This window comes from Lithobates pipiens, unplaced genomic scaffold (assembly GCF_037356315.1).
Source record: "Lithobates pipiens isolate NorthernLeopardFrog02 unplaced genomic scaffold, aLitPip1_a1.2 Scaffold_19, whole genome shotgun sequence".
Taxonomy (NCBI): domain Eukaryota; kingdom Metazoa; phylum Chordata; class Amphibia; order Anura; family Ranidae; genus Lithobates; species Lithobates pipiens.
Genome location: NW_027507764.1, coordinates 30611185 through 30624847, shown reverse-complemented (window position 1 = coordinate 30624847; position 13663 = coordinate 30611185).

The window sequence follows — 13663 nt, the reverse complement described above, 5'->3', positions numbered from 1 at the left end:
TTCACTCCTCGTCTTATCTCCATTCCTCTTCCTCCCTCCTTTCTTCATCCTTTCTTGCTCTTCCATCTTCTCCTTCTCCTCCATTCTTGCTCTTCCATCTTCTCCTTCTCCTCCATTCTTGCTCTTCCATCTCCATCTCCTCCTCCATTCTTGCTCTTCCATCTCCTCCTCCATTCTTGCTCTTCCATCTCTTCCTCCATCTCTTCAATCTCTTCCATCTACACCTACTCCTCCACCTCATCCTCCATTCTTGCTCTTCCACCTCCTCCTCCATTCTTGCTCTTCCATCTCCTCCTCCATTCTCATATTCATTCTCCATCCTCATTCCTTGTCATGGAAAGGTGTGACTTACAATGTTGGTATTTACTTGTCTACTTTGATAGTGAATATCTTTGTATGACTTTAAAATAATTACTAGTGATTTTTTTTGTACTGATGACTTCATAAGATAGTTACTGAAGCTAACCTCGGCTCTTTCTACTTATTTCTACTACTTCTGAGTGTCGCAACCCGGGGCAACAAACATCAGTGCCAAGTCTCCAGACATTACATCATGAACGTTGAAATGAAGAATATATCCAGACAACGAGACATTCCAGCAAGAGACCCAGAAGCTACCAAACGCCACCACCGATCGTCGCCACCACCGATCGTCGCCACCACCTTATTGTCACCGGCATCTTATTAACATCTGACAGATGACCAAAGACTGAACACTTGGCATCTTTTCTGTTTTATATAATTATGTCAAATCTGTAATAAATAGAGACTTTTTCAGCATATACTTGGTGCTTTGTCTGATCTCTTATACTCCAGTATGTGCCTTCAAGTTAGGCCTCACCGACCAACTAAGATAACTCCACAACTCTCCTCCTCCACCTCTATTCTTACTCCTCATCCTCCATTCTACCTTTTCCTCCTCCTTCATTCTCAATTTTCCTCCTCCTACATTTTCACTCCACCTCCTCCATTCTCAGCCCTCCTCTTTCAATGCTACTCCTGCTCCTCTTCCTCCTTCTCCCCAGTTTCATTCCTCCTCCTCCTCCATCTCCATTCCCACCCCTGTTCCTCCTCTATTCTCACTTCTCCTCCTCTATTTTCAGTTCTTTCTCATTCTGATACCTCCTCCTCCTCCTCCATCTTCTTCTTTCTCATTCCTTCTGGTCTTCTCCCCACTTCATTATCATTCTAAAATCACCATTGTCCCTTCTCCTACTCCTCTTCCTTCTTTCCATTCTCACTTCTCCTATTCCACTTCCTTCTCCATTTTTAATTTCTCCTTCATCTCCATTCTCACTCCTTTTTGCTCCTCCTCCCCCTCCTCCTTTTCTAGTCTTGCTCATCCTCCACAATCTCCATTCTTCTTTCTCCCCATCTTGCACATCTTTCTCCATTCACACATCTCCTCCTCCTCCGTCTCTATTCTCATAATGATTACTCCTCGCTCTTCATGCTCACTGTTCTTCCTCAGTCTACACTCTCACGCGCCATTCTCACTCCTCCTTTTATTTCTATTCTTGTATTTCCTTTATGTGCATTCTCACTCCACTCCTTCTCAGGTCAGTCAGTAGATGTATGCAATGTCTTGGTGACATGTAAAAAAGTGAGTGTTTTATGTGCTGATTATAACATTGTGAGGGATTTACTAAAGCTGGTGCCCACAGAATCCGGTGCAGCTCTGCATAGTAACCAATTGGCTTGCAGGTTATAGTTGAGCTTTGTCTGTACCAGTTTTAGTAAAAACCTCCCCCGTTATGTTCTTATGACAGATCTCTCTCTCTCTATATCTATACACACACTCTCTCACACACACACACACACACACAAGCCACTTTATTAGGTACACTTTTCTAGTATCGGGTTGGACCCCCTTTCACCTTCATTCTTGGTGGCATAGATACAAGATGTTGGAAACGTTCCTCAGAGATTTTCCTCCATAGTGACATAACATCACGCAGTTGCTGCAGATTTTTCGGCTGCATATCCATGATGTTGAATCCCCCATTCCACCACATCCCAAAGGTGCTCTATTGGGTGAGATGTGGTGATTGTGGAGGCCATAGGAGTTAGTGACCTCATTGTCCAGTGGTGAGATGATTGGAGTACAATGACCTCATTTTTCGGTGGTGAGATGATTGGAGTCCAGGAACCTCATTGTCCGGTGGGGAGATGATTGGAGTCCAGTGACCTCATTGTCCGGTGGGGAGATGATTGGAGTCCAGGGACCTCATTGTCCGGTGGAGAGATGATTGGAGTCCAGGGACCTCATTGTCCAGTGGTGAGATGATTGGAGTCCAGGGACCTCATTGTCCAGTGGTGAGATGATTGGAGGACAGTGACCTCATTGTCCGGTGGGGAGATGATTGGAGTCCAGTGACCTCATTTTTCGGTGGTGAGATGATTGGAGTCCAGTGACCTCATTGTCCGCTGGGGAGATGATTGGAGTCCAGTGACCTCATTGTCCGGTGGGGAGATGATTGGAGTCCAGTGACCTCATTGTCCAGTGGTGAGATGATTGGAGGACAGTGACCTCATTGTCCGGTGGGGAGATGATTGGAGTCCAGGGACCTCATTGTCCGGTGGGGAGATGATTGGAGTCCAGGGACCTCATTGTCCGGTGGGGAGATGATTGGAGTCCAGGGACCTCATTGTCCAGTGGTGAGATGATTGGAGGACAGGGACCTCATTGTCCGGTGGTGAGATGATTGGAGTCCAGGGACCTCATTGTCCAGTGGTGAGATGATTGGAGCTTTGTGACATGGTGGGTTATCCTGCTGGAAGAAGATGGGGACACTGTAGTCATAAAGGGATGGACATGGTCAGCAACAATACTCAGGTAGACCGTGGTGTATAAACCATGCTCCATTGGTACTAAGGGGCCCAAAGTGTGCCAAGAAAATATCCCCCCCCCCCCCACACCATTATACCACCACCCCCCAGCCCGAACCAGTGATACAAGGCAGGATGGATCAATGCGCCAAATTCTGACCCCACCATCTGAATGTCGCAGCTGAAATCCAGACTCCTCAGACCAGGCAACGTTTTTCCAATCTTCTATTGTCCAATTCTGGTGATCCTGTGCCAATTGTAGCCTCCGTTTCCTGTTCTTAGCTGACAGGAGTGGTACCCGGTGTGGCCTTCTGCAGCTGTAGCCCATCTGCTTCAAGGTTGGATGTGTTGTGTATTCAGAGATGGTATTCTCCATACCTTGGGTGTAACAAGTGGTTATTTAAGTTACTGTTGCCCAATCTCTTCTGACCTCTTACATCAACAAGGAATTTACCTCCACACAACTGCCGCTCGCTGGATATTTTCTCTTTTCCCCACCATTCTCTGTAATCAAGAGATGGTTGTGTACAAAAAATCCCAGTAAATCGTCAGTTTTTGAAATACTCAGACCAGACCATTTGGCACCAACAACCATGCCACGTTCAAAGTCACTTTCTTCCTGTTAGGTTGCTCGTCTTCTGTAAGTAACCCCTGGTAGCCTAGGCTAGGATTGAAGGGCGGAGGTCCCTTTCACCGGTGGACAAAACATTACACATACACACTATTGTACGTGAATAATGAATGTGCATATTGAAGCACACACAACAGTTTTATTTAGTTTGAGCAGAAGGACAGCCCTGTGGTTTAACCAATCAGGTAATTCATACATACATCGACATTTTTCTTAAACTCATGACATTATCTAAGTCAAAGGTGAAATACAGTCTTCTGATAGTTATTTCGTCATTTCAACATCTGCTGACTGACCATATTCTTGCGTAACCAGTCCTATCTTAGCTTTGTACCTCTTACCGCAGACAGATGCTTCCTAATATGTCAACATCTTGCATCTTAATTCTGAACTTAGTGAAATGCACGCCTAAGCATATTATCTTAGACCTTTAACCTAGTACCGTATATCTTTTGGCAACCTTAATAAGTATTCCCTTATAATCCTTCCTTTGATCATTCTGTGATTTACATAATGATCATTCCTTTTCTAATTTAATAGCACAGGCTTCATACTCCGAACCCTTGTGCTCTTGGTTTCTATACCATACCGTTGGATCCTTAACAATGGAAGTGAGTTTCAGATCCTTCGGAGCGACCGTGTTTCCCTTTTTACATAAACATTTGATTATCTTATAACAGGCATATAAAAATAGAATGAAGAGAATCACAGTGACAATTGTCATGGCAGCATTTCGGAGCCAAGATATTAATCCCCCAAAACTAAAACTGCTCGAGAAGGGATCCCAGTTTTTTCCTATGTTCCTTGCCTCTTTCTGTAGTTTATTTACCTCTTCCCTGTGTTGGGCAATAACGTCATAGTAGTCTGGGACTTCGATGCTGGTATTATGAATCCAGGTACAGCACTCATAATCCTCAGTAGTCTCACAGAGGCCAGTAAGGGCTGCACTCATACTTTCTATAGCCAACTCATGTAGTTCTAGTTGCTTCCTAATTGCCCTAGTTTCTAGATTTAGTTTGGTTATGTCATCAGAATTTTCCTCCAGAATCTCATCAATTATGCCAGTGTAATTATTTAATCTTTTCATTAGGTTAATTCCCCACCCTGTCCAGGAAGGGAACCATGCCCAGGCCATATCTTTTTCTAAAAACAATTCTCGTTTATTACGGTGTCTAAGGGGATATCTAGGATGCATGCTGGCTTCAAGGAGGTGACTTCCCTTGTTATCCCCTAATACCCCCATAATAGGAACCAGGGCTGCAAGGTAACACCACCCCTGGGGTTTGGTTGGGATCCAGGGGTGACAGAGTTTGCCGCAGCATATATATATGGTATTTCCTAGAGCTAGGGGTCGTTTATGGAACACGTTCCTAAGAGTATCAGAAAGGCCAGAGAGCACCAGTATTGACATTAATTGGTGTATTGTAGTCTTGGTACTGGAGCTAAGAAAGTCTAAAAAGGTGGCATTTAGGGTGGGATCTGAAGTATGGAAGAAAGAAGGACTGTTAAATGATGTCATTGAAATGTTAAGTTTTGCTTGTTTGCAAACCTCGGCTCCATCTGTGGTGTTTCCCAGTCGGAAACACCAGTCTGGGAAGTGGCTTCTACCTATAATTTGGAAAGTGAGGGTTTTATTTGGACGGGTCCTAGTAACATTCGTTAGGACGATAGGGGGTGTTCCATTAAGGAGGGGGGTAAAATTCAAGGGGACTGCCATGAGAGGGATTCTAGCTGTACTGGGATGTAGCTTGCTGCAAATCCAGCATTTCTCAAAACCAGATTTTTGAGCATAGCTATATTTGAATTTTAGTAGTAACATCTTGTTAGTCAGTCCCTTAGGTGACTCATTAACGGGTACAATACTTCTACTATGTCTTTGGCCGGGGGTATTATTCATCTTAGGTGGTCCACATATCCCTTTTAATAAACCTAAATCTTCTTACAGTTGGCTATAAACCATGTGGGCAGGAATACAAATAGTACCAGACTACCCCAAAGGCATACAGCCTTCCCTGACACTGAAGGTAAAAACATTTCTACAAGTTCTTATGCTTGTCCTTCTTCTTCGCTATCATGTAGGGTTTCAAGGGTTAATTGTCCAATGCCTTCCTGAATCTCTTGCAGTTCCGGTCGCTGTTCGGGTGGGTCGGGTTCTCCTTCAATAGGTGGGGGGTCGGGGGTTGTGGGAAGCAGTGGGCACTTTTTCAGCCTGCTGGCGTGGATCCAGGTGTTTCCTTGGTCAGTCAGGACCGCAGTTCTGGACACCTTTTCAACCTTCCAAGGTCCAGAGTAGATTGGTCCGATCCTCTTTTTGTGGGCCAGTTGCTTGACTAGCACTTGATCTCCTGGGATGAAGGGGTGTGTTGGCTCTGTGGAAAGAGGAGAAAAGGTGACAGAAACTTGTTCGTTCATTTCATGAAGCATACTTACCAGGTTTTTCACGTACATTTCCTGTTGGGAATAAATGTCAATATCAGTGTCTTGGTCTAATGGGGGTAATTCTATGTTTGCGGGGATTCCCATGAGGACCTCAAAGGGTGATAATTTTGTTCTTGCATGTGGATCTTCCCCTCTTTTGACCAAAGACCTTCAGGGTCTTTGGTCAATCCTTCCTTTGTCCAAAAATGGACATCATCTTCTGTGGCCATTGATTGCATCTGTGCTATGACAGTTTTAAAGTTAGGTGCTGCGAAGTGTTCCTTGAAAAACATTGTTGTGGGGGCAGGGGGGTTAGGGGAAAAGGCAGCAGCTCTTTTAGCTTCTCTGTCAGCAAGAGCATTCCCTATTTGAAACACAACTGCTGTCAGAGGAGTGTGCCTTTACTTTAATTATGGCTACCTTTTTTGGAAGAAGAATGGCTTGGAGGAGAGCACTAATCTGTGTGGAGTTGGCAATTATTTTGTTGTCTGCTGTTTTAAAACCGCTATTGGCCCATATCACACCAAAATCATGCACCACTCCAAAAGCATATCTACTGTCTGTGTAGACGTTCACCTCTTTACCGGTGAATAGAATGCAGGCCCTAGTGAGGGCTTCTAACTCTGCTACTTGGGCTGAAGAGGGAGGTAATGATTTTGCCTCCAGTACGATGTCTGGTAGTTGAACAACTGCATAACCGGTTAAAAAGGTGGAGTCAGAGGGACGTGAGCAGCTACCGTCAACGAAAACATCCTCTGCACCTGAGATAGGGGTGTCAGTGAGATCCGGTCTGGGACTGGTAATAGCAGCAACCTTTTCCGAACAGTCATGTATAATGTCTGGGTCATGTGGTAAACGCAACATGGAATGCAAAAGGCGCACAGCGGGGTTGCTGGCAGACACATATTTGAGTGTGAGGTTATCAGTGTTCATCAGTGTTATCTCATAACCACTAAGTCTTTACGAGGTCATATGTTGGGTATTCATGTTCTGAATAAGATGCGTGACTGAATGAGTGGTATAGAGAGTCAATGGGTGACCTAGCACTAATTTGTTTGCATCTTGTACAGCCATTGCACAGGCAGCAAGATTTTGGAGACAGAATGGCATTCCCTGTACTTGGATGGGGAGTTTTTTTTAGATAGGTAGGAGACAGGGCGGTAGCCTGTTCCATGCTGTTGTGTCAAAACCGCGGCAAAAGAGGTCCCCGAGACTACACAGTATAGTTGAAAAGCTTTACCATAGTCTACCAACCCTAGGGCGGGAGCATTTGACAGACTGTTTAATAGAGCTTGAAAAGCTTGTAGTCTGTCTTCAGTCCAATCTATTAATTTAGGGGCTGTCGAGCCAGTAGCCTCTCTTAGGATACTATCATAATGAGAACAGTCAGGGATCCATTGGCGGCAATATACAATTGCACCCAAAAATGAGAGTAGGGCGGCCTTGTCTTTTGGGGGACTGAGAGCTCGAAGGGCTGCGGCACGTTTGGGGGACACTAGCCTTGTCCCTTCCTTTAGAATGCACCCTAGGTATTCTACCTGTGGCTGGCACCATTGTATTTTCTTCCTTGAGGCTAGATGCCCGGCGTGAGCTAGGTGTTGTAACAGTGATGTTGAATCGACCGCACAATCTTCAGCAGTTCGACTGCACAGGAGCAGGTCATCCACATACTGTATTAGTACCGACCCACGCTCAGAAGTCCAAGACTTGACAGTCTCGTTGAGTACCATAGAGAAGGCGGCTGGACTGTCTACATACCCTTGCCAGGTTAGTTGGCCCCCGGCCCAGGAGAAAGCAAACATAGGTTGGGCTTCCTCTGCAATGGGAATGCTAAAGAAAGCATTCGCTAAATCAATTACTGTGTAGCATAGAGAGTCTGCCGGTATGCATGAGAAAATAAAAGTGATGTCTGAGACTAGGGGTGGGAGGAGAATCACTTGTTTGTTTACTGCTCTGAGGTCTTGGACGAGTCTCCACTCGCCACTGGCCTTCTTTACAGGGTAAATGGGTGTGTTCCAGGGACTGATGATTGGTCTCAGGATACCTTTTGATATGTAATCATTAATTTGAGGGGAGATGCCTTTGACTTTCTCTGGGGGTAGGGGATACTGTTTTTGATATTGTATCCCTGCATCTGACCGCATTTGGGGTGCATATGGTGTGCAATTAATAAAGCCCACACTACCTTTGTTTTCTGCCCAAATTGTGTGATGGTCAAGGGAGGAAGGTATCATTAGAAAGAAACTCCTGTGTGCATGTCTTTTTGGGAACCCTCTGTGTGCATGTCGCTTAGGGCCATGTAAGTCACATAATGGTGAACTAGCGGTAAGGGAACCTTCTTTATTAAACTTAATGGTAATACACAGTTGTGCCAAGAGGTCCCGTCCCATAAGGGGCACAGGGCATGAGGACAAGACGGCAAAAGTTTGGGTACATAATTTCTGTCCTTCTGGAGTGGCTACAGTCAGTGGTGGAGTGATGGGATGGGTGACAGGTGTCCCATTAATACCAACAGAGTTTCCCTCGGTGCATTATTTGTGGCTGTGTAGGATATTGGGGTAGTGGTTGACGAGGGTTCTGGTATGGCAGATAACGGGGATACTGTGGGCGGGTCTGGGGGTTAAATCCCCTGCCTCTGCCTCTTGCTCTAATCTGTCCAGTCCTATAAGGGCACTGGGATTTCCAATGTCCTTGCTGTCCACAATTGCCTATATTTTCCAAGGCATTTGTTCCATGCACAGAAACAATCCTTCATGTATTGTGGGTCAGCCCCTTTGCAGGGAGGATAAGAATGCTTATGTACCTGACAAATTTTACTGACTTCTTGCCAGTCTTCCTCTGAACAAGGACCTTGGGGTCCTGGGTCATGGATTCCCAATTGGTGACACCTTTCTCGGACTTGTGTCCAAAATGGTTCTACCTGGGGGCCAGGGATCATATTACTGACAAATTCATAGGGTGATGGGGTGGCCATGGCTTGGGTTGCTGCAGAATTCCCCATCTAGTAGTCTGGGCAGTGTGTGTCTAGTGGCAGGACACAGGTGATAACACCCGGTTTGTCCAACAATCCGGTCTCTGGTCTGGGAGTAGGATCCCTGATCTTTTTTGGGGCAGATGGACTTATATAAAACTATGAAGATTTACCCTTAATATACGATGAAGGGTAAATTTTTCCTGGTGGCGGGATATACCCCTCTTACACCAAGTCTGCAAGAGAACCCCCCTGGTCTGGTGGTCAGTAAAATCCACTTGTCATCTATTCTTAGGAAGAGTAGACCTAACGTGCAATGGGGGCAGGCGGATGCTATGTCACTACAAGAGGGCTCCTCATATTCTGCACTCATTTAAACAACAACAATTATTTTCCTTATACTCTATATTAAAACTTATACTCTATATACTTACACACGTACCTAGAGAGAAACAGACATATTCTTAATATACTTTAAGACATGAAATAACCGTATTGCAATACATTCATCAATTTATAGTGCACTTTTTTAAAAAAAAATTCAAATGGGCGTCCACTCCACCAATCCCTTTGTCACGGGCGTAATCTACTACTTCCCGTGTTAAAAATACTATCACCAATAGTTTTAAGTCAGACCAACCTAGTCGGACTCCCCTAAACCTATAAATTCCTTGCGAGCCCTTTTAACCTCCCGAGGGACCAGCCTAGTCCACCGCGAAGGCACAGTTACTTCTTTTAATTTTAAACTAAGTTCGTAGCGGCCGCCCGGACAGAGTAAGTGTTTACACCATTCACCAATCAGGTAAAAAGAGTAAAGTGACTTACCTGTCGCAAGACGAGACGAACCCCACTTTGCTGGTACCAAAACTGTTAGGTTGCTCGTCTTCTGTAAGTAACCCCTGGTAGCCTAGGCTAGGATTGAAGGGCGGAGGTCCCTTTCACCGGTGGACAAAACATTACACATACACACTATTGTACGTGAATAATGAATGTGCATATTGAAGCACACACAGCAGTTTTATTTAGTTTGAGCAGAAGGACAGCCCTGTGGTTTAACCAATCAGGTAATTCATACATACATCGACATTTTTCTTAAACTCATGACATTATCTAAGTCAAAGGTGAAATACAGTCTTCTGATAGTTATTTCGTCATTTCAACATCTGCTGACTGACCATATTCTTGCGTAACCAGTCCTATCTTAGCTTTGTACCTCTTACCGCAGACAGATGCTTCCTAATATGTCAACATCTTGCATCTTAATTCTGAACTTAGTGAAATGCACGCCTAAGCATATTATCTTAGACCTTTAACCTAGTACCGTATATCTTTTGGCAACCTTAATAAGTATTCCCTTATACTTCCCCATTCCGATGCTCGGTTTGAACTTCAGCAAGTCGTCTTCACTGCGTCTAGATGCCTAAATGCATTGAGTTGCTGCTATGACATTTGCCGATTAGCAATTTGTGTTAGCAAGCAATTAAACGGGTGTACCGAATAAAGTAGCTGGTGAGTGTGTATGTATATGTGTTTATATATATATATATATATATATATATATATATATATATATATATACACACACACACACACACACACACACACACACACACACACACACACACACACACTATTATCAAAAGTATTGGGACGCCTGCCTTTACACACAAAATAAATTAACTTTAATGGCATCCCAGTCTTAGTCCGTAGGGTTCAATATTGAGTTGGCTCCACCCTTTGCAGCTTCAACTCTTCTGGGAAGGTTGTCCACAAGGTTTAGGAGATGTGTCTATGGGAATGTTTGACCATTCTTCCAGAAGCGCATTTGTGAGGTCAGGCACTGATGTTGGATGAGAAGGCCTGGCTCGCAGTCTCCACTCCAATTCATCCCAAAGGTGTTCCATGGGGTTGAGGTCAGGACTCTGTGAAGGCCAGTCAAGTTTCTCCACCCCAAACTCGCTCATACATGTCTTTATGGACCTTGCTTTCTGCACTGGGGCACATTCATGTTGGAACAGGAAGGGGTCACCTCCAAACTGTTCCCACAAAGTTTGGAGCATGAAATTGTCCAAAATGTCTTGGTATGCCAACGCCTTAAGAGTTCCCTTCACTGGAACTAAGGGGGCCATGCCCAACCCCTGAAAAGGAACCCCCCACACCATAATCCCCCCTCCACCCCCTCCCACACCATAATCCCCCCTCCACCAAATGATTTGGACCAGTGCACAAAGCAAGGTCCATAAAGACATGGATGAGCAAGTTTGGGGTGGAGGAACTTGACTGGCCCCCACAGAGTCGTGAACTCAACCCGATAGAGCCCCTTTGGGATGAATTAGAGCAGAGGCTGTGAGCCTCCTCATCCAACATCAGTGCCTAACCTCACAAATTGCCTCCTGGAAGAATGGTCAAACATTCCCATAGACACACTCCTAAACATTGTGGACGGCCTTCCCAGAAGAGTTGAAGCTGTTATAGCTGCAAAGGGCGGAGCCAACTCAATATTGAACCCTACGGACTAAGACTGGGATGCCATTAAAGTTCATGTGCGTGTAAAAGCAGGCGTCCCAATACTTTTGCTAATATAGTGTGTATGTATGTATATATCTGCAAACTGTATTGGGAAAAAATTGCAGCTACGCAATGATTTAACAAAAGAGCGCTCAACATCCATAGTAGTGATTAACTTGTAAATTGAACCAATTTTAATACAACTTTACAAGTCAGGCATAAAAGTTTTTGTTAAAAGTATAGAGAATATAAAAGAATACTTTAGCTTTGACTTACTCGTTACTGCAACTAATTCAACATAGAGGCCGTTCCTTAGGGGCTGGTTTACACAAGTGACAAGTATTGCTGATCCTCCGAAAAGCAATCCACAATTAGATCACTTTTGATTGGGGTCGCCTCCTCGCTGCCTGTTTAGACCCCCTAAATGTTGTATCAGCTTGCCACATATGGGTCACAGCCAGCCTGCCTCTTGCTATAGCAGCTAGCAATAATCACAATGCGTTCTCCCGGCAGGGATGGCTCCTCATGCCCCCACCAGGAGAACACAATAGGTCAGCAGGATGGATTTTTCCATTAACATGTTGGTGAGAGAATCAAGTGATTTTCTTTCCTGCAACCCGTGGTTTCAGGTTAAAGTTTCCACCCTCAGCACAATAGAACACATTGCACAAACCCCATTCATCTGGAGCTGCTCCACCCTTCTAGAGCTCTTTCCAAAGTCTCCAGTGATATGGTAATGAGCAGCTCCCGTGTGTTGGCCAATCAGAATCTCCCATCAATTAGCAAAAGCCACTCCTCTTCCCACATATATACCAGACCTTCGGTCCAAAAGAGTTTGTTTTTCCATTGACTACTTCATGAAGAATTGACAAGTTGGGAAGTCTACAAAGAGTCCATTGGTGAAGACCCGGAGATCCATCTGGACCTTCATTTTCTAAGGTTAGTCATTTAGAACATTCTAATTTTCCTCTAAAATTCTAGGATTGTTTTCTCTGATTCTAGGACAGCTTTTTGAAACAGATAACGTAGCACTTCATATATGCATGAAGTCAATTTAAACTCTGTATAACCTGTTCTCGTCCACGCTATAACCGAATGAGGGCTACAGCATGGACCTACATTGCCGGGAGGACCTACGTTACTGGGAGGACCTACATTGCCGGGAGGCCTTCAATAGATGTCCTCCCCCCTTTGCACGCTCCCCATGTGCCCCCTGCAGGGCGCGTGCTGTGAACACCTGAGTCAATGAGACTTGGGTGATCACACACCGGTACCGGCCCCTTACCATGTGATCAGCTGTCAGTCAATGACAGCTGAGCACGTGATGTAAACAGAAGAACGGTAGTGGCTTCTGTGTGAGGGACATCGGTCCCGAAGAGGAAGAGGCACAGCCGCTTCATATGTGCCCACACAGTGTATATCAGTGCCCACCAGTGTATATTACTGCCACCAATCAGTGCCAACTATCAATGCTCATGAGCGCCACCTATCAATGCCCACCAGTGATGCCAATCAATACCTTATCAGTACAACCTAAGAGTGCCCATCAGTGTATATTACTGCAACCAATCAGTGCCAACTATCAATGTCCATGAGTGCTGCTTATCAATGTCCACCAGTGGTGCCATTCAATACCCCATCAGTACCACCTACCAGTGCTGCCCATCAGTATCACCTACCAGTGCCCATCACTGCTGCCCACCAGTGTCACCTTATCAGTGTATATTAATGCCACCAATCAGTGCCAACTATCAATGCCCATGAGCGCCACCTATCAATACCCACCAGTGGTGCCAATCAATACCCCATCAGTACCACCTACCAGTGCTGCTCATCAGTGTCCTCTACCAGTGCCCATCACTGCTGCCTATCAGTGCCCACCAGTGTATATAACTGCCACCAATCAGTGCCTACAATCAATGTCCATGAGTGCCACCTTTCAATGCCCACCAGTGGTGCCAATCAATGCCCCATCAGTACCACCTATCAGTGCCCATCACTGCTGCCCACCAGTGTCACCGTATCAGTGTATATTAATGCCACCAGTGCCAACTATCAACGCCCATGAGCGCCACCTATTAGTGCCCACCAGTGGTGCCAATCAATACCCCATAAGTACCACCTACCAGTGCTGCCCAGTGTCACCTACCAGTGCCCATCACTGCTGCCCACCAGTGTTGCCTTATCAGTGCCCATCAGTGTATATTACTGCCACCAATCAGTGCCTACTATCAATGCCCATGAGTGCCACCTATTAATTCCCACCAGTGGTGCCAATCAGTACAACCTACCAGTGCCCATCACTC